This window comes from Cornus florida, unplaced genomic scaffold, assembly GCF_030987335.1.
Source record: "Cornus florida cultivar Cherokee Brave unplaced genomic scaffold, ASM3098733v1 CherokeeBrave_3.0.0_Hap2_Chr05, whole genome shotgun sequence".
Classification (NCBI taxonomy): Eukaryota; Viridiplantae; Streptophyta; class Magnoliopsida; order Cornales; family Cornaceae; genus Cornus; species Cornus florida.
The window spans coordinates 99096316-99115583 of NW_026775575.1; positions in this window are offsets into that span (position 1 = coordinate 99096316).

Sequence of the window (19268 nt, forward strand, 5' to 3'; positions counted from 1 at the left end):
TTGATGAACCGAGGATTGACCCGATAATGGATCTAGATGCGGAAGCAAGAAGTAAGGCAATGGTCTTCCAAGGCATAACACACCTTTAAGACCCTAGGATGACCTTCCACGAAGTCGTGGAACTTAATGAGGATTGACGCGGAAGCAAAAGATCAGAAAGATAACAACTAAGCCCCAGGGGCAAAATAGTCATTTCTAAAAATATGGACTCGGGTGCCACCGAGCACACCACTGGAAAAGACAATGAAAAATTAGTCAAGATGGACTCGAGAAACGCATGATTCAGAGTCCAGACGAAAGAGAAACGGTAAGACGAAGAAAAACGAGCACTTAAGGCTAAAAGGGTAAAATGGTAATTCCAACTGACATGGGTACCCCCATGTACACCATTGGATATACAATGAAAAATTAACCAAGATGGACTCAAGAATCACTTCATTCGGAGTCCGGATGGCAAAGATATCAAGTCTTGAAGTCGAAAGAAGGGAAATCTTATCCCTGTTCTAACCAAAAACTAACACTACTCCACTAAAAATTGAATATCTCAAGCTACAAGTGGAATCTGAAGCTGAAATTGGTACCATTGGAAAGAATATTTCGACGCGGTAAATTTAGACTCAAGAACGGACCAATTTGGAGTTGAAACGAAAGAGATACGACGACACGAAGTTGGAGGTGCAGTGTTGAACCAAGACACACACATACTCACACATGAACAGTGCTACAAGTGCTCGTGAAAAGCTACGAGCGCTCGTGCAGCCCACGCCCCGGGGAAAAAACCCCATTGCCCCACTTACGAGTGATAAACGCCGAATATTGTATATTCAAGCGCCCTAAAGTATATTAACAAAGTCCATTAACTGATTATTCTATGTAGATTAACTCCATTTGCATGTTTTTATGCATTTTCAGGTTAAAGTGCAAAAAGGAAGCAAAAATGATGCCTTGTGGAATTTTGAACAAAAAGGATGCCATTTCTGAATTTCTGGCAGCAGTGATCCTGACTTTTGTCGCCATTTTTGACCTAGCAAACTCAAGAACTGGACTTCTCTCATAACATAAAAGATTTAGAGCTCTGAATTAGCTTTCCAAATCTTCAAACGTTTTGTCATTCGGAGCTCGGAGCAGAGAGTTATGGCCTTGTTACCAGAGGTGCGCAGAACTGCCTGGCAGCAATGCAATTCTGCCTTGATCTTCATTTTCGACCAACCAGACTTGAGAATTGGGTCTTTATCAAAGCATGAAGTTTTTAAAGCACTGAATCAGATCTCCAAATCTTCAAACAGATCATCATTCGGAGTTTGGGGCATAAAGTTATAGCAGTTTTCCCAAAATAGGTCAGCGCTGAGCAAGAGGAGCATGTTGCACATTACACTAAGTTAGAGTGCTCGAGATCACTTTTCGAGTGCTCGAAAATCAGGCAGATTGCACTCGGAAATGGCTCAATTTCAGCCACTTGCACATTGGTTTCCTCAATGCCATCTTCCTTCTTTATGAAGTGGTTGGAGGTGTTCCTTGGAGGAGAGAGAGAGGGTGTTGTTGGAGAATAAAAAGCTACCAAAGGCCACACATTTGCTATCTTTGATCTTTAGCAAGATAGAGGAGAGAGAAGAGAGCAAGGAGGAGGGTGTTCTTGAGTGCTACAGTAGGAGCTCGAAAATGGAGATGGAGTCTTCTTCTTCCTCTTCCATTTTTGTATCCATGGATAACTAAACCTCCATCTAGGGAGGTGATGAAACTCCTCCTTGTAAGTATGTCTAGTTTTTGATTTATTTTGGGGAATGAAATGTGTATTTGACTAGTTCCATAATCTAGAGCATGTTACATAATGTAATGGATGTTTTAATGTTCTAAAGATCATGTTGCATTAAATACTCTTGTCTTAGATGATTTAATCTCATGGTTGTATGGCTTGTAGTTTCATAGTGACAATGGAGCTATGACTATGGAATGGTTTTAATGGCATGATTTTGAGTAGCTTGTTAATTCATTGCTTAAGAATTTTTTTTGATGGATTAACCTTGTGACTTGTTATCATGTGCTCTCATCAATTGGTTACTTGTTTGACAATCTCTAGCTTAGTGAGCATGTTGAGGATTGCACCATAGTTTAGGTAATTTAAGCATGTGGAGCTTTGATAGGTTGTTCTTACATTTTAATTAATTGAATTTCTTGAAGATGATATAGTAGTCATGAATTGCTATTCATCAAGGTCATTTCTACATTAATTCCCCAAATCAATCATATAATTAGCTTGTGTAGAGGTTTGGAGTGGATTCACTTCGCTAGACTTCCTTCTCTAAATCTTCTCTTTTAATCTCCTTCAATTTATTGTTGTATGCATTCTGAATTTGTAGTTAAGTGACAACAAACACAACCTCTATGAACACCCCTTCATCATCCTAAGAATGACTCTAAACACTTAGGTTGCCTTAGACTAGCGCAGTCCCAGTGGTTCGACTTACCCGACCAATAGCCCTATTTTACAATGATTCGTGCTATTGCGAAGGTTGATGTATAGTTGATCAACCGATCAATTTTTGGCGCCGTTGCCGGGGACTTGCAAACGGTTTAGTAACCAAAGTTTAGGGTTAAATTTAGTTTGATTGTGCATATTGTGTCTTGTGAATATTCCTTGTGTGTTTTGATCATCTTCGTGTTGTAAGATTCTAGGGACTCGAAGCTCGCCGTGGGATTGCTAGCAAGTTGTAAGTCTAGAGGACCCCAGGTAAGTCTCGTGACTTCTAGTTTCAAATTGTGAATATCGTGCATGTGTTAAGCTTAGAAGTAGATAAATTGCAAGCCCTTGTCGAGGCTACTTCAATTGTGTATTTTCAATTCCAAGCATCGGTCCTTGTCGTGGCCATTTATTTTCTGTCTTGATAATTGAGGAGAAAGGGAACATCGTATGTGGAGCTGATGACAAAGATTTGCTGTGATGATGTTGTTGTGAATTGTTGATGTTTGGCCGTAGGTCACTCTCTCTACCCACACTTGACTCGCCTATTGATATAAATTCACTTGAAAGAACTCTTAGACGAAACCTTAGGGAACCCACTCTTACAAGGGACCTTGAAACTGAATTCAATATAATGGGGGATAACGTAGGAAATCCGGGGAATGAAAGGGCTGAAATTCCTAATGTAGAACCAATGACTCTTAGAGATCATTTCATTCCTACCACCTATGCTTCTCCTTCTTGTATAGTGATGCCAAACATCGATGCAGCTCAATATGAGATCAAGTCTAGTACCATTCAAATGCTTCCATCATTTCATGGCTTTGATAATGAAGATCCATATAAGCATCTTGATGAGTTCCTTGAAATCTGTTCGACCATCCGGTTGAGAGGTTTTTCGGACAATGCACTTCATCTCCATCTTTTCCCATTCTCCCTAAAGGATAGGGCAAAATATTGGTTGAACTCCCTCGCTCCCAACTCTATTACTTCTTGGGCTCAATTGCAATAAGAATTTCTTAAGAAGTATTATCTGGTGAGTAAAACCAACCAGATGAGGCGTTCCATTCTAAGTTTTTCTCAAGTTGATGGAGAACAACTCCACGAGACTTGGGAAAGGCTACAAGATCTTCTTCGAAAATGCCCTCATCATTTGATCCCAAAATGGCAATTAGTGCAAGCTTTCTATGCTGGCTTGACCGAAACCCATAGATTCATGGTTGATTCTTCTTGTGGTGGGATGTTCATGTCCAAGAATGCGGATGAGGCTTGGACCTTACTTGAGAATTTGAGTGAAAATTCACTTCAACACAATTCTCGTAGGGCTCCGACCGCAACTACTCCAAACAACACCAACCCTTGTCAACCAAAGTCAATAAGGGAGGAATCATCTCAAGTGGATGCCATCGCTCATAAATTCTACCAATTGATGGCACCACATCTTCCTCCTTCATTGTCTCAAAATTCGGCAAGTTCAGTTTGTGCTTCATGCACTAGTCCATTCCATCTCTCGGAAGATTGCCCCACACCGGAGCAATTTCCCAATCCCAACCAAGAGCAAGCTAATGCCATGTTCTCGCGGCCCGGGAACAATCCAAATTCCAACACCTACAATCCGGGTTGGCGAGATCATCCGAATTTCTCGTGGCGGCAACAAGCCCCACAAAATTCCCATTTCCAAAACCAAGAGCGACAAAATCAACCCTCTTCTCAATTTCAAGGTAGACCTTTCCAAGCCTCTTCAAGCTACCGTCCTCCTTACAATCCAAATGTCTCCAATCAACCTCCTGTGTGTCCAACTGACGAGATAGTAGCTGCAAACAAGCAAATGATGGAATCATTAAATAAGCAAATAATGGATGCCAACAAGCAACTCTTGACATCCTTGTAGCTTACTCTCCAAATGGTTCACTCTCATACTCAATCCATAGCTAATCTCGAAAATCAAGTGGGCCAAATAGCTAACTCGGTGAATCAATTGCTTCAAAAGGACAAGGGCAAGCTTCCCTCTCAACCTTTTGAAAATCCTAGAGGAATGCATGTGATTGAGGAAACCCCTCCTCCGAGTGGGCCGACTCATGAACAAGTTCAAGCTATCACCACCCTTCGGAGTGGTAGAGTGGTTGACAACAAGGTCGATGGTGACAAAAGTGAGGAAGTTTCTCCTTTGAAAAATCCAAATTCAAGCTCTTCTAATCCAAATTCTTGTCCAAATACCATTCACGGAAATCCCACACATGTCACCCCAAATGTGGAAACTACTTATGAGCCAAAAGCTCCGTTTCCTCAACGTCTTCAAGAGTCGACACATTTTGGGAACAAGAATTGTAAAATTCAAGACATGTGGGAAGTTTTCAAGCAAGTGAAGATTAACTTGCCCCTCTTGGATGCTATCAAGCAAATCCCTCCTTACGCAAAATTTCTCAAAGATTTGTGCACTCAAAAGCGCACTTCTAAAAATCATTTGCTAAAAAAAGTGAGGTTGACTGAAAATGTTAGTGCTATCATTCAGCACAGCACTCCCCCGAAGTATAAGGATCCGGGTGCCCCCACAATCTCTTGCGTCATTGGTGACAGAAAAATCGAGAGGGCCCTCCTTGACTTAGGAGCTAGTGTGAATTTAATTCCATACTCAGTCTACCTACAACTTGGTTTGGGAGATCTTAAGCCGACTTCCGTGGTTTTGCAGCTTGCCGATAGATCGGTCAAGCATCCACGAGGTATTCTCGAGGACGTTATCATCAAAGTGGACAAATTCTACTTCCCATTAGATTTTGTGGTTCTTGATACGGAACCGGTCCATGACCCAAAAAAGCACATTCTCGTGATCCTTGGTAGGCCATTTTTAGCCACGGCTAATGCATCAATTAATTGTCGAACCGGGGTGATGGACATCGCTTTTGGAAACATGCAAGTCAAACTCCACATCTTTCATGTAACTCAACATCCCTCCAATGAGGATGATTGTTTTCTTGTGGATGTCATTGATGAAGTGGTCGAAGAATCTCTCCCCTTCATTCTAGGCAAAGATCCTCTTGAAACTTGCATGTCCCATTTTGACTTCTTAATTTTTGATGTCGATCAGGCCATTCAAGAAGTCAATTCCTTGCTTGATATCAATGCTGTCATGGACGTACCTCCTTGGAAAATTCCAAAAGAACCACTTCCCCAACTTTCCACCACTCCTCCTGTCCCATCATTGCTATCTCCGCCACACCTTGAGCTTAAGCCGCTCCCGGCCCATCTCAAGTATGTGTTCCTTGGTCCAAAGCAAACCCTTCCGGTCATTATTGCCTCGGACCTTCAAAACGACCAAGAGACCAACCTTTTAGCGGTGCTCCAAGAGTTGGTTGGACAGTGGCAGATTTGAAAGGAATTGACCCCTCCATTTGTATGCACCGCATTTATATGGAGGATGACGCAAAGCCTACTAGAGAGGTCCAGCACCGGTTAAATCCAAACATGAAGGAAGTGGTCATGAAAGAGGTGATCAAATTGCTAGATGCGGGAATCATCTATCCTCTCTCTGATAGCAAGTGGGTGAGCCCCACACAAGTTGTCCCCAAGAAATCCGGGCTCACCGTTGTTGAAAATTCAGCGGGCGAGCTCGTGCCACAACGAACCACCACCGGGTGGCGTGTGTGCATTGACTATCGTAAACTTAACTCATCAACTAGGAAGGATCATTTCCCACTCCCATTTATTGATCAAATCCTAGAAAGGTTAGCCGGCCAAAGCTTCTATTGTTTTCTTGATGGTTATTCCGGCTATAACCAAGTGGCAATCGCCCCCCAAGATCAAGAGAAAACAACATTCATATGTCCCTTTGGTACTTTTGCCTATCGACGCATGCCTTTTGGTCTATGCAATGCACCGGCAACGTTCCAAAGGTGCATGATGTCCATATTCTCCGATATGGTTAAAAGGTTCTTGGAAGTTTTCATGGACGATTTTTTCGTATTTGGCTCTTCCTTTGACTCGTGTCTCAAAAATTTATATCTTGTGCTCCAAAGATGCAAAGAGACGAATCTCATTCTAAGTTGGGAGAAAAGCCACTTTATGGTCCAAGAAGGCATTGTTTTAGGACATGTCATTTCTAAGCGGGGAATCGAGGTAGACAAGGCAAAAGTTGAGTTAATCTCTAATCTTCCTCCTCCGAATTCCGTCCGTCAAATCCGTTCTTTTCTTGGCCATGCCGGATTCTATCGTCGCTTCATCAAAGATTTTAGCAAAATCTCACGGCCCTTGTGTAATCTCTTAGCCAAGGATGTTCCGTTCAATTTTGATGACGCTTGCATGGAAGCTTTCATCAAACTTCGCATTCTCCTCTCCTCTGCCCCGATCATGAAACCCCCTAATTGGTCTCTTCCCTTTGAGATCATGTGTGATGCATCCGACTATGCATTAGGGGCGGTTTTGGGCCAACGTGTGGATAAACTTCCGCATGTCATTTATTATGCTAGCAAAACTCTCTGCGATGCCCAATTGAACTACACCACCACTGAAAAAGAATTGCTAGCTGTGGTGTACGCCTTGGATAAATTTTGCTCTTATCTTCTTGGCGCCAAGGTCATCATCTTTTCAGATCATGCCGCTCTTAGGCATTTGTTAGCGAAAAAAGAGACAAAACCCCGTTTAATTCGATGGATCCTCTTATTTCAAGAGTTTGACATTGACATCCGGGACAAAAAAGGGACCGACAATGTTGTCGCCGATCATCTCTCTCGCTTACTTATTGAGAAATCTTCAGAATTCGCAGCCATCCGTGATTCCTTTCCGGATGAGCAACTTCTTCAAGTTTCACATTCTACTCTTCCATGGTTTGCGGATATTGTCAATTATCTTGCGGTTGGCAAAATTCCAGCTCATTGGTCCAAACAAGAGAGGGACCGGTTTTTCTCCCAAGTCAAGCATTTCTTTTGGGAAGATCCGGAACTATTCAAGTATTGCCCGGACCAAATCATCCGGCGATGTATTCCTGAAACCGAGGCCACAAGCATTTTAAATTTTTGCCATACTCTTGCTTGTGGAGGCCATTTCAGTGCCAAAAAGACCGCTAACAAAGTCCTTCAAAGCGGATTCTTTTGTCCTACCTTGTTTCGGGATGCATACAATTTTTGCAAATCGTGTGAACGATGTCAAAAACTTAGATCCATGTCCCGAAGAGACATGATGCCCCTCACCAACATTTTAATTGTTGAAATTTTTGATGTGTGGGGGATTGACTTCATGGGACCATTTCCATCTTCTTATGGTTATGAGTACATCCTTGTAGCAGTGGATTACGTGTCTAAATGGGTCGAAGCCACGGCTACCAAAACCGATGATCATAAAGTCGTGATCCATTTCATTCAGTCTCACATCTTTAGTCGTTTTGGTACGCCCCGAGCAATCATTAGTGATGGCGGATCTCATTTCCGAAATCGTTATCTAAAATCCGTCCTTGTTAGGTATTCCATCATTCATAAGGTTGCTACACCTTACCACCCTCAAACGAGTGGTCAAGTAGAGATTTCTAACCGGGAGATTAAGCACATTTTGGAAAAAACGGTTAGACCGGACCGCAAAGATTGGTCAGTAAGGCTAAACGATGCGCTTTGGGCTTACCGAACAGCTTATAAGACACCCATTGGCATGTCACCATATCGACTTGTCTTTGGCAAAGCATGTCATCTCCCGGTAGAATTAGAGCACCGTGCTTATTGGGCTATAAAAAGGTTCAATTTTGATCTCAAACAAGCCGGCTCTAATCGTGCGTTGCAATTAAATGAACTTGAGGAATTGCGTAATGACGCGTATGAAAGCGCAAAAATTTATAAGGTAAAGACTAAAGCTTTTCATGACAAACATATCGTCAAAAAGTCTTTTGCCCCGGGACAAAAGGTCTGGCTTTTCAATTCCCGCTTGAAACTCTTTCCCGGTAAACTCCGGTCAAGATGGGATGGTCCATACATTGTCACTACCGTCTTTCCTCATGGAGCAATCGAACTTCATGATCCGGCAAGTGGATCACTCTTCAAGGTAAATGGCCAAAGGCTTAAGCCTTGCATTGACGGCACAATTCTAACCTGAAAAGTTGAGGAAGTCCTCTTGACGGATCCAATTTATGAGGATTAGTGCCTGCTCTAGCTTTGTCTAGCTATCGACAGTAAATTTAACAAAGCAAGGGAAGCAATTCTTTCAATTTCTAAGCTTCCTTCTCCTTGAAATTGCTCGTGCCTCGCCAATTTTCTGGGAAACGGGGTAGAAATGCCAAAATTTAACTTTCTCTGGAACTATCTTAAGTTGTGTTCCACATTTTTAAGACTGGCTTCTTAGACCTTCTCAACTCTTGTTTTCATTCCCGGAAGTTTCCGGCTCTATCAGGCAATTTTCTCGGACTCCCGACATGGCCCTCACATGCATAACCTCTCATCTTCAATGCATTGTTGAAATGTTCTTAAACTCATCCATGCATTGTGGGAAGTGCAAAGTTTGAAATTTTTTTTCCAATTTGATCAATGCATTAGCAAGATATTGCAAAGTTTGACAAATTATCCATCCATGCATTGGATTGGAACAATGTGCCAAGTTTCAAATTTTCCATGCACGACTTGAATTTAGGACTGACATGAAAATTTTCAAAAAAATAAATAAAAAATAATAATAATAATAATAATAATAATATTACTTATTATTTTACACCAACTTACTATTATTATTATTGTTGTTAATAATATTAATACTAACACCAATTTTTAAGGTTACAGTTCACAGTTTTCTTACATGCATTGCATTCATGCATCCTGTTGCCTGCATTCAGCTCTCAATGCATGCATTGCCTTCATGCATGCATGCAAATTCCATGTAGAATTTCTTGCATGCCTTAACCCCTTGCATGCATCGGACTCAATGTTGCATGGCATGCCACTGTAGTTATTTGCTCACTGGCATGCTCACTGTCCCTCCATGGTTCAATGGTTTCAAGAACCAGTTTCATCCTCCTACCCAAGCCCCGATTGCTCAAGCTCACAACCTCTTTTAAACCATACCATTCTGAGCCTACTGACCCACTTTCGAGCACTCCAACTCCAATTTGGAGTGCTCGAGCTTCCTTGCCTTTTTCCTCGACCTCTCTGGCTTCATTTCGAGCACTCTAAGCTCCCATTTAGAGTGCTCGACATTGCTTGCACCAAACAACCACCTCACTGCTCTCAGTTCGAGCACTCGCCAAGCCTCTCTAGAGTGCTCGAACTCCACCTTCTTTCTCTCTCAATAGCCAACCCCAAGACATCCATGCATGCTTCCACAACCCTTCCCATGCAACCACCTGCCGAGTGCACCATGCACTCTCCAGCAACACCAACCTTCCCACTCCCATGCTCTCAGTTTCCCCCTTCTCCCCACCAACTTCAACCACACCATCCTCATCTCTCTCATCCTTGCATGCATGCAAGCTCCATGCATGCATGCATGCAAACCACAAACCCACCACCCCACAACCATGCAAACAACTCCCCACACCAACCTACCTTCCCATGCACACCCACGCAGCCCTCCCAACTCACCACCTCCCCAACCTCACACACCACACAAAACCCACCCACACACCATGCAGCCTTGTCTGCAGCAAAACCACCAACTTCCTTCCTCCAAACTTAACCACCATGCATCCAAGCCCATGCATGCACACCCACCAAACAACCTCCAACCACACCTCCCCACCCCAGCATGCAACCCATGCATGCTCCATCACCTCACACCATCATCCAACCATCCAAACCACCCTCAAACTTCACCACCCAAGGCATCCTTGCATGCATGCAAGCTCCATGCATGCATGCATGCAAACCACTTACCCCACTTCCACCTTCCCTTGCTCGAACCCCCTCTCAACCCCAACCCACACCAACTACAAAACCAACACACCACCTCACCCCATCAAGCTCACCACCCTAACCCACCACACCAACCCACACCAAACCTTCTCTGCCAAATTTTCGAGCACTCGAACCCAAGCTTCGAGTGCTCACAACTGCTTGAGTCCTCTCACCCCTCGGCTCCCAACTCTCTGCCCATATTTCGAGCACTCGAAGTCCAACTTCGAGTGCTCGAACCAAGCTTACCCCCTCTCTTTTAAAAACCCCAACGCCCCACCAATCTCACTCAACCTCAACTCCCCTCCTCGGCTGCCAACTCCCTCTCTTCCATCAACTCCACAACTAAACCACCCTCAAACCTCACCACCCCATGCAAACCCAACTTCACCTCCTCCACCTTTTTCCCCACTCTCCTCTAACCCAAGCACCATCACCCACCTCCCACCCATCCCCACCATTTATCCCATGCACACAGGGCCTTTGGTTCTCCATTGTGGGGTAAGTTTCTTCCTTCTCTTTCTCTTTCACATTTTTGGTATCAATGGAGGATGGGCTTGCATGCAATGGAGATTTGTGATTGTTTGGGAGTCGTTATTACAATTGCAGGGCCAAAAATTTTTGGGTTTCATCCTCCACCCCACTCATTTTCACCTTCTCCTTTTTGTGGTGCACGCCAGGTGTTCGCTGAAATTCCTCAACCAAGTCCACCTCTCTAAATATCTCGTGCCGGTCCTTCTCGCCCTCCTAGACCCTCTTCGGGTGCCCGTGCTGTCACTCGTGAGCGACCACGTGATCCTTGGGATCGCAAACAACTCAACTACGAACTCTCATTTTCGCTCACGGATGCCTTTGACATTCTACCCACAACTTCGTGGGCTGTAGCTGAATTGACTAACCGGCGTCTGCAACACATCTGCGTACCCCTTACCAGGGTTGCCTACCCCCGTGTAGTGCGCCTCTTCTACCAGAATCTCCAATGCCCTGAAGAGCCACCCATTTCTCTCACTACATCTATTGATGGCACCACCTATGCTTTCACTATGACTGACATCATTCAGGTTTCTGGTTGCCCCATTGAGTGCCCCGATGACATTGTCAATCGTGAAAATCTCCCTTTATATGAGGAGCCGGATACATTAACTGTGGAGCAGATTGCCGCTGCCATTTGCACTATTGACGATCCTACTAGGCCCCGGTCTTTTATCCGCAAAACCAATCTTCCAAAACGCCTATGGTTCATTGACACTGTCTTCAAGCACAATGTCTGCCTTTTGGTGCATAGCACCGAGCGTCGGGGCCTCCTTCTGCAAGCCTTATATGCCATGGACCAAGGCCAATGGTTCTCCATCCCAGAGCTCATTTGGACCACATTTATGAAGTTTTGGCATGATGCTCATAATACACGGGTTCCGCGCGTTAAAAATCGGAAATTGCCTTTGCCGTTTTTCATCACTCGGCTCCTTCAGCACAAGGGTTTCGTTGTTCCTCCCCATGAACCAAAAGGCAAAAAGATTAAAATTTTTACCCAGCGCCGGTGGATAAATGTTCTTAGCCATTCTAGTACCCTTCAGCCTCCTGCTTTCCTGTTCATCCACGCTCCTCCTCCTTCTGAGGATGCTTCCACTGCAGCAGCCGCTGCAAGGGTAGAGCCTCCGGTCGACTCTCACCAGGACCAGGCTTTCATCCGAGCTAGCATTGCCGGTATTCATGAGCGACTGGATCGTTTTGAGAATTCTTTGTTCGCGTGCACTCAGACTCTGTGTGAGACTTCTTCACGTGCCGAAGAAGATCGTCGTCTTGCTGCTGAAGACCGTCGTGTCGCAGCTGAGGACCGTCGTTTGGCTTCCGCTGAACGGCGTAAGACTCAATCTCTCCTCCATTCCATCCTCGCCCGTTTACCCTCTGGACCATAGCTTGTTGCGAGTGTGGACCTTATCTTTTTGTTTCATATGTAACTATTTCTCTTGTATCTTTTGTTTTCCTTTTGAACTGTAAGAATTTGCTATGTATAGGTTGCTCTAGTCGACATGATCCCTGTACAGCTCTTTTTGTAATCATGTAAACTCTTTTTGCAATGCAAATTCATTCTGTTCTGTTAAACTTTCAGTACATTCTTTTTCTGTATTTATGCTTGTGCTATTAATACTGTTTGTGGTTGTTTCTTTTTGTTCTTCGTGATACTCTCCAGGTTGCGCAGTCCAATTCAAGTTTGGGGGTTTTTGTATCAAAATGTCGTTTCCTCCCCCTGGGTATTGTTGTTCCTTTTTATACTCTTTGTCATTTTTGTCTCTAACTTACATCCATGTCCCACATTGAGGACACTGTGTAGTTTAAGTTTGGGGGTGCATCAAAGCATTCTTGGCATATTTTTGGTTTTATAATTTTTGCTAAGCCATGATAGTATAACTTGACACTTGTCGGAGATGAAACATATGTTTAATACCTTGTGTATAGAAGCAATTGAAATTTTTGAAAATAAAGAAAAAATTGAGTTGAAATGATCATGTAGATTCAAATTAGTCTGTATAAATGTTTCAATTAGATTCTTGCTGGATTTACACTCTTATAAGCTTCACAATGCACAGATGCACATTGGAAACTTAACTGTGAGGCATGCAACTTAATCAACCTTGACCTTGGCCTAGTTAATCTGAGTTAATGAACCTAATAGATGAATATCTTTGGCATGATTTAAGTTGTCTAAAAAAAAAAAAAAAAAAAAAAAAAAAAAAATGAAAGAAAGAAAGAAAAAATGACCAGTTGACGTTCGTAGCCTTTCCAACTTGAGCTATTAAGCCCTTTGGAGTGTCTCTTCACTTAACACCCTGAAGCCATCTGGTTTGGGAGTTGTTGGCCTAACGCTTGCTACAAGGGTTGGTTAGAAAGCTTAAAGGACTTTAACATTGCACGGTCAGTCAAAAAAAAAATTGTAATAAACATGGTTCGCTAGAGTTCGTAACCTTTCGAACTTGAGCTATTAAGCCCTTTGGAGTGTCTCTACACTTAACACCCTAAAGCCATCTGGTTTGGGAGTTGTTGGCCTAACGCTTGCTACATAGGTTGGTTAGAAAGCTTAAGGGACTTTAGCATTGCATAACCATTCTATGTTTCGCTTATGAGTTGAAATAAATTGTTAATAAGCAACAAAGGTTGTCTTGTAAATAAAATCATGCTTTAGGGACCTCATTTAAAGGGGAATTCAATGATTTGAAAACTTGTGCTTTGGAATTGGAAAAGAAAGTAAAAGCCGCATGTTGAGAATCCAATTCACTTTCACTGGAGTTTGAGTTATTTCCATTTAAGAGATGACAATTGAATTATTTATATGGATTATGATGTTGATGCATGCATGTTGAAATGGTTTTTCCCATTTTTTGTATCAATGCTTCATATATGCAAGGTAGTTTTCCTAATGACCCCATCTCCAGTTTTTGTCTGTTTCAAGTTGTATTTGAGCTATGTATCTTTCTCATTTTACCATGGATGATATTTTTGTAGTAGCATGCCCATGGTTGTCTTTTCATTATGTTTTTCATTGTAGTTTTGCTAAGGGACTAGCAAAATGTAAGTTTGGGGGTGTGATAAGCGCCGAATATTGTATATTCAAGCGCCCTAAAGTACATTAACAAAGTCCATTAACTGATTATTTTATGTAGATTAACTCCATTTGCATGTTTTTATGCATTTTCAGGTTAAAGTGCAAAAAGGAAGCAAAAATGATGCCTTGTGGAATTTTGAACAAAAAGGATGCCATTTCTGAATTTCTGGCAGCAATGATCCTGACTTTTGTCGCCATTTTCGACCTAGTAAACTCAAGAACTGGACTTCCCTCATAACATGAAAGATTTAGAGCTCTGAATCAGCTTTCCAAATCTTCAAACGGTTTATCATTCAGAGCTCGGAGCAGAGAGTTATGGCCTTGTTACCAGAGGTACGCAGAACTGCCTGGCAGCAATGTAATTCTGCCTTGATCTTCATTTTCGACCAACCAGACTTGAGAATTGGGTCTTCATCAAAACATGAAGTTTTTAAAGCACTGAATCAGCTCTCCAAATCTTCAAACAGATCATCATTCGAAGTTCAGGGCACAAAGTTATAACAGTTTTCCCAAAATAGGTCAGCGCTGAGCAAGAGGAGCATGTTGCACATTACACTAAGTTAGAGTGCTCGAGATCACTTTTCGAGTGCTCGAAAATCAGGCAGATTGCACTCGGAAATGGCTCAATTTCAGCCACTTACACATTGGTTTCCTCAATGCCATCTTCCTTCTTTATGAAGTGGTTGGAGGTGTTCCTTGGAGGAGAGAGAGAGGGTGTTGTTGGAGAATAAAAAGCTACCAAAGGCCACACATTTGCTATCTTTGATCTTTAGCAAGATAGAGGAGAGAGAAGAGAGCAAGGAGGAGGGTGTTCTTGAGTGCTACAGTAGGAGCTCGAAAATGGAGATGGAGTCTTCTTCTTCCTCTTCCATTTTTGTATCCATGGATTACTAAACCTCCATCTAGGGAGGTGATGAAACTCCTCCTTGTAAGCATGTCTAGTTTTTGATTTATTTTGGGGAATGAAATGTGTATTTGACTAGTTCCATAATCTAGAGTATGTTACATAATGTAATGGATGTTTTAATGTTCTAAAGATCATGTTGCATTAAATACTCTTGTCTTAGATGATTTAATCTCATGGTTGTATGGCTTGTAGTTTCATAGTGACAATGGAGCTAAGACTATGGAATGGTTTTAATGGCATGATTTTGAGTAGCTTATTAATTCATTGCTTAAGAATTTCTTTTGATGGATTAACCTTGTGACTTGTTATCATGTGCTCTCATCAATTGGTTACTTGTTTGACAATCTCTAGCTTAGTGAGCATGTTGAGGATTGCACCATAGTTTAGGTAATTTAAGCATATGGAGCTTTGATAGGTTGTTCTTACATTTTAATTAATTGAATTTCTTGAAGATGATATAGTAGTCATGAATTATTATTCATCAAGGTCATTTCTACATTAATTCCCCAAATCAATCATATAATTAGCTTGTGTAGAGGTTTGGAATGGATTCACTTCCCTAGACTTCCTTCTCTAAATCTTCTCTTTTAATCTCCTTCAATTTATTGTTGTATGCATTCTGAATTTGTAGTTAAGTGACAACAAACACAACCTTTATGAACACCCCTTCATCATCCTAAGAATGACTCTAAACACTTAGGTTGTCTTAGACTAGCGCAGTCCCAGTGGTTCGACTTACTCGACCAATAGCCCTATTTTACAATGATTCGTGCTATTGCGAAGGTTGATGTAAAGTTGATCAACCGATCAACGAGCGCTCGTACGCCTTTGGAGCGCTCGTTCTGCTGTAGGCTACACCTGAAATGCAAACTTGAAATGCAATTTTGAGGACTTTCTGGGCCTTTTTGGAAAAAACACAAAGAAGAAACCCCCCTCAAAATCATGTTTTCTACTCGACCATGTAGACGGAAACAAAAAAAAAACTACTATGAAATGTCTAGAATGCCCCTAGATCAGATTTGGCTCAAAACGGCGAAAATGCAATTTTGCACCAAGCATGCATTTGACCCCAGATTCACTTCTAAGCTGAAACGAATATGCACGCACACGTAATAAGTGATTTTGAGCACGCGGGAATGGTCCGTGACTCCTGAAAATGGCCGATGCAAAATTCGACCCCCCCAACGACTAAAAAGGCAAAAATGAACTTGAAATGGAAATTTTGAAAACCAAAATTAACAAATGATTGGAAATTACCGTTTGGCCCTTGGCCACACTTCATGCATATGAAATAGGTCCTAATGGATGTGCCGTAACACACGTTACGCCACCCGATTTGAAAATGAACCCTTAAAGGCTCGAATTCTATTATTTAGCCCTAAAAATGTAATATGTGAAATAAAAATACAAAAGTGGAAACAAAATGGTGTTTGGCCCTTGGCCACACCTCATACATGGTAAATGAATGACAAATACTGAATTTCATATACAATGCACACTCCGGTGCAAAAATGACATGTTAATACCCTAATTTTCATACTTTTCTCATTAAGGGCAGAATTCTACATTTTTCAATATACATGAATTTTAAATGAAGTTTGGCCCTTGGCCACATATCATATACACGAAATGAACATCAAAAAGCGTGCTGAGACACACGTTACAAGTCTCAAGGCAAAAATAATATTTTTGACCTAACTATGAATTACAACTTTAAAAGTAAAAATCAAACATGCTAACATTTGCATGTGAACTAGAATGCATTTAAAGAAACTTCAAATCTCCAAACCATCAAAGGCTAGTGCAAATCTCCGAAGCTTGAATCCTGTACCTGATCAAAACCCCCAGTAACTTCGGGGTGAGTAAACAAGTTTACTCGTAGAGAATGAGCATGCCTTGACTCAATTTCTTTAGAGATTTTTAGACTGACATGAAATAGTTCAAAAGGATCATGCTACCTAACGTCTACGTCAAGATGAGACTCAGGGATTATCCAAAGCTACCATAGAGCAACGTCAATAAGAATCATAATATACATACATTTATGAAACGAATCAAGGTTGGGATTATCCAAGGAACACGACAAAAGGATACTTGAACACATGAAATCAAGGATGACGCATGACATCTATACCATTAAGCAAGATTGGAACATTCTAGGTAACACGATAGGAAGAATACATGTAGTCAAGGACAATGTATAATATCTATGCAAGTAAACAAGAGTGGGGCATTCCATTGAACATGACAAGGGTTATACATGAAACCAAAAGTAAGGCATAATATCTATGCAATGAAACAAGATTAGAATATTCCAATTAACAAGACGAGAAAAGTATATGGAATCAAAGATAATACATAATATCTATGTAGTGAAATAAGATTCTAATTACACGATAAGTGTTATACATGAAATCAAGAACAAGGAATAATATCTATGCAAGTAAACAAGATTGGTGCATTTCACATAACACGACAAAGACAAGGTGTAAAATCAACCAATGTGGAAACTCGGATATCGCCCGGATTAAAACCGTACTCTTGAGATCACTTTATGGCTACTAACCCATGGGTACTGAGATACCCCTCAGATCCGAGACACGGGTTGATCAGGCCCAGGCCCAAACCCGAGGGAATATCAAACAATTAATATTTTATAATGAACACGGAATACAAAATAAATTAAAAAATGAAATTAAAGCTGGAAGGAACTAAAATTAGAATCCGTAAAATATTATAATTATTAAAATCCATCAAACCCAAACTCCAAAACTCCATCAGTTTACAACTTGGGAATCCATCTCTAGTGGACCCCTATTAAACATCCAAACGGAAGATAGAACAAATGTAATAAACGTCCAGAAATAAAACTATAGAGAGAGCCCTACATCGTCAGAAGAGTGAATAGAGACCTCTGCTCAGCAAGAACACGTCTAAGTCTGGAACTGTCGTGTACCTGAAAAATAGAAGTAGGTCAGGCCCATGCGCAAGTTCTATACTACTACAATCCAAACAGAGGCCCGATATGCATGTACATCCTAAACAATTCAACAATAGCTAATAGTCCGTAAATATATATATAGTCACACTAAAGGACTCTCACTGGACTACAGGCCGGTCTCAACCTGAATAGAGGTAACATGTTAAAACGCACACGAAGTGGGCATATGTACTTATACCTAAACAGGGTACACCTCCAACCATCGTAGCCAGCTACACATCCCGATGCATATACGCTCCCTAGCCATCGGTCCTGAGGCTCAAGCTCATACCGAGGCACCATAACAGTACATATATAAAATCCATCCAAAATCCCTAGTATTGCCGCTCAACAAGTAGTTGCCATGACAATACAAATCCACGGGACTTAACTTTTAGTTAATCCCATTCTTATTCCAAGTAGGTGGGTAATGGTATTAATTTAAAAACCAAACCCATCCTTAGTATGCCACCGTCTCATACCGGTGCCTACTTTCCAATCCTCCAGTAGTCAATAATACCAATAAATCAAGTATATATCAACTAAATTCCAACATCCAACATTCAATGTTAGCAGTGATAAAATAAGCATTGATAAACAGGGTCACAACAACAACATATACATACCCAATTTAAGTTGTTCCCTTTAGTCTGATATAAAGACAGAATTAATTAAAACTTCCATTTAACACCTTACAAATGACATACAGATATGTAGAGTATGTATCACAAAATCCTAACCTCCACAGTTGATACTAACTGTGATAATGTAAGCATCAAAACAATATTCACAGTATGTATGTAGACATGCTCAAATTATAGTGTTCCACAAAACCGATCTAGTGTTAAACTCAAATCCTCCTAGTATTTAAGTTCCAACAGTTGCTATTACAGAAGTTAAGATAGCTATCATCTAGACCCATCCTTCCAATAATTTATACTAGCAGTGGTAAGGAAAAACGTGAACCACAGAACCACAATGCATCCACAAACATGCTTAGTCTAGGTTGAACAAGCATACAACACTACTGTAACTACCAGTTTCATAGCAAAACAGATATCATTTTAGTTTGGTTTAATCTTCATAAATCCTGAAATCATTTAAGAGTGCAAAGAGTATGAAGCCTAAGGGAAAGAGTAAGGATAGAATCTTGCCTCAGAAACTTTTGTTCAAAGTTTCAACGTCGTCTTCTTAAAAAAATCCCGGCGAGTTCCAAAACCCGGTTACTGTTCACGAGTACGAAACACTATTCCCGAACTCAAAATCTGATCTCCGCCGTTCAGATTGTGCGACACTGAGTCATGAACCTATCCTCTAAATTTCAGCTCGATCGGACAACGGACGAAGCAGGATCGGATGTTTGATGAAATCTGGGCAGAATGGAAAAAAAACCTGTGCGACCCAGTTACTGTTCATGAGTACGAATCACTGTTCCCGAAGTCAAACTCTGATCTGCACCGTTCAGA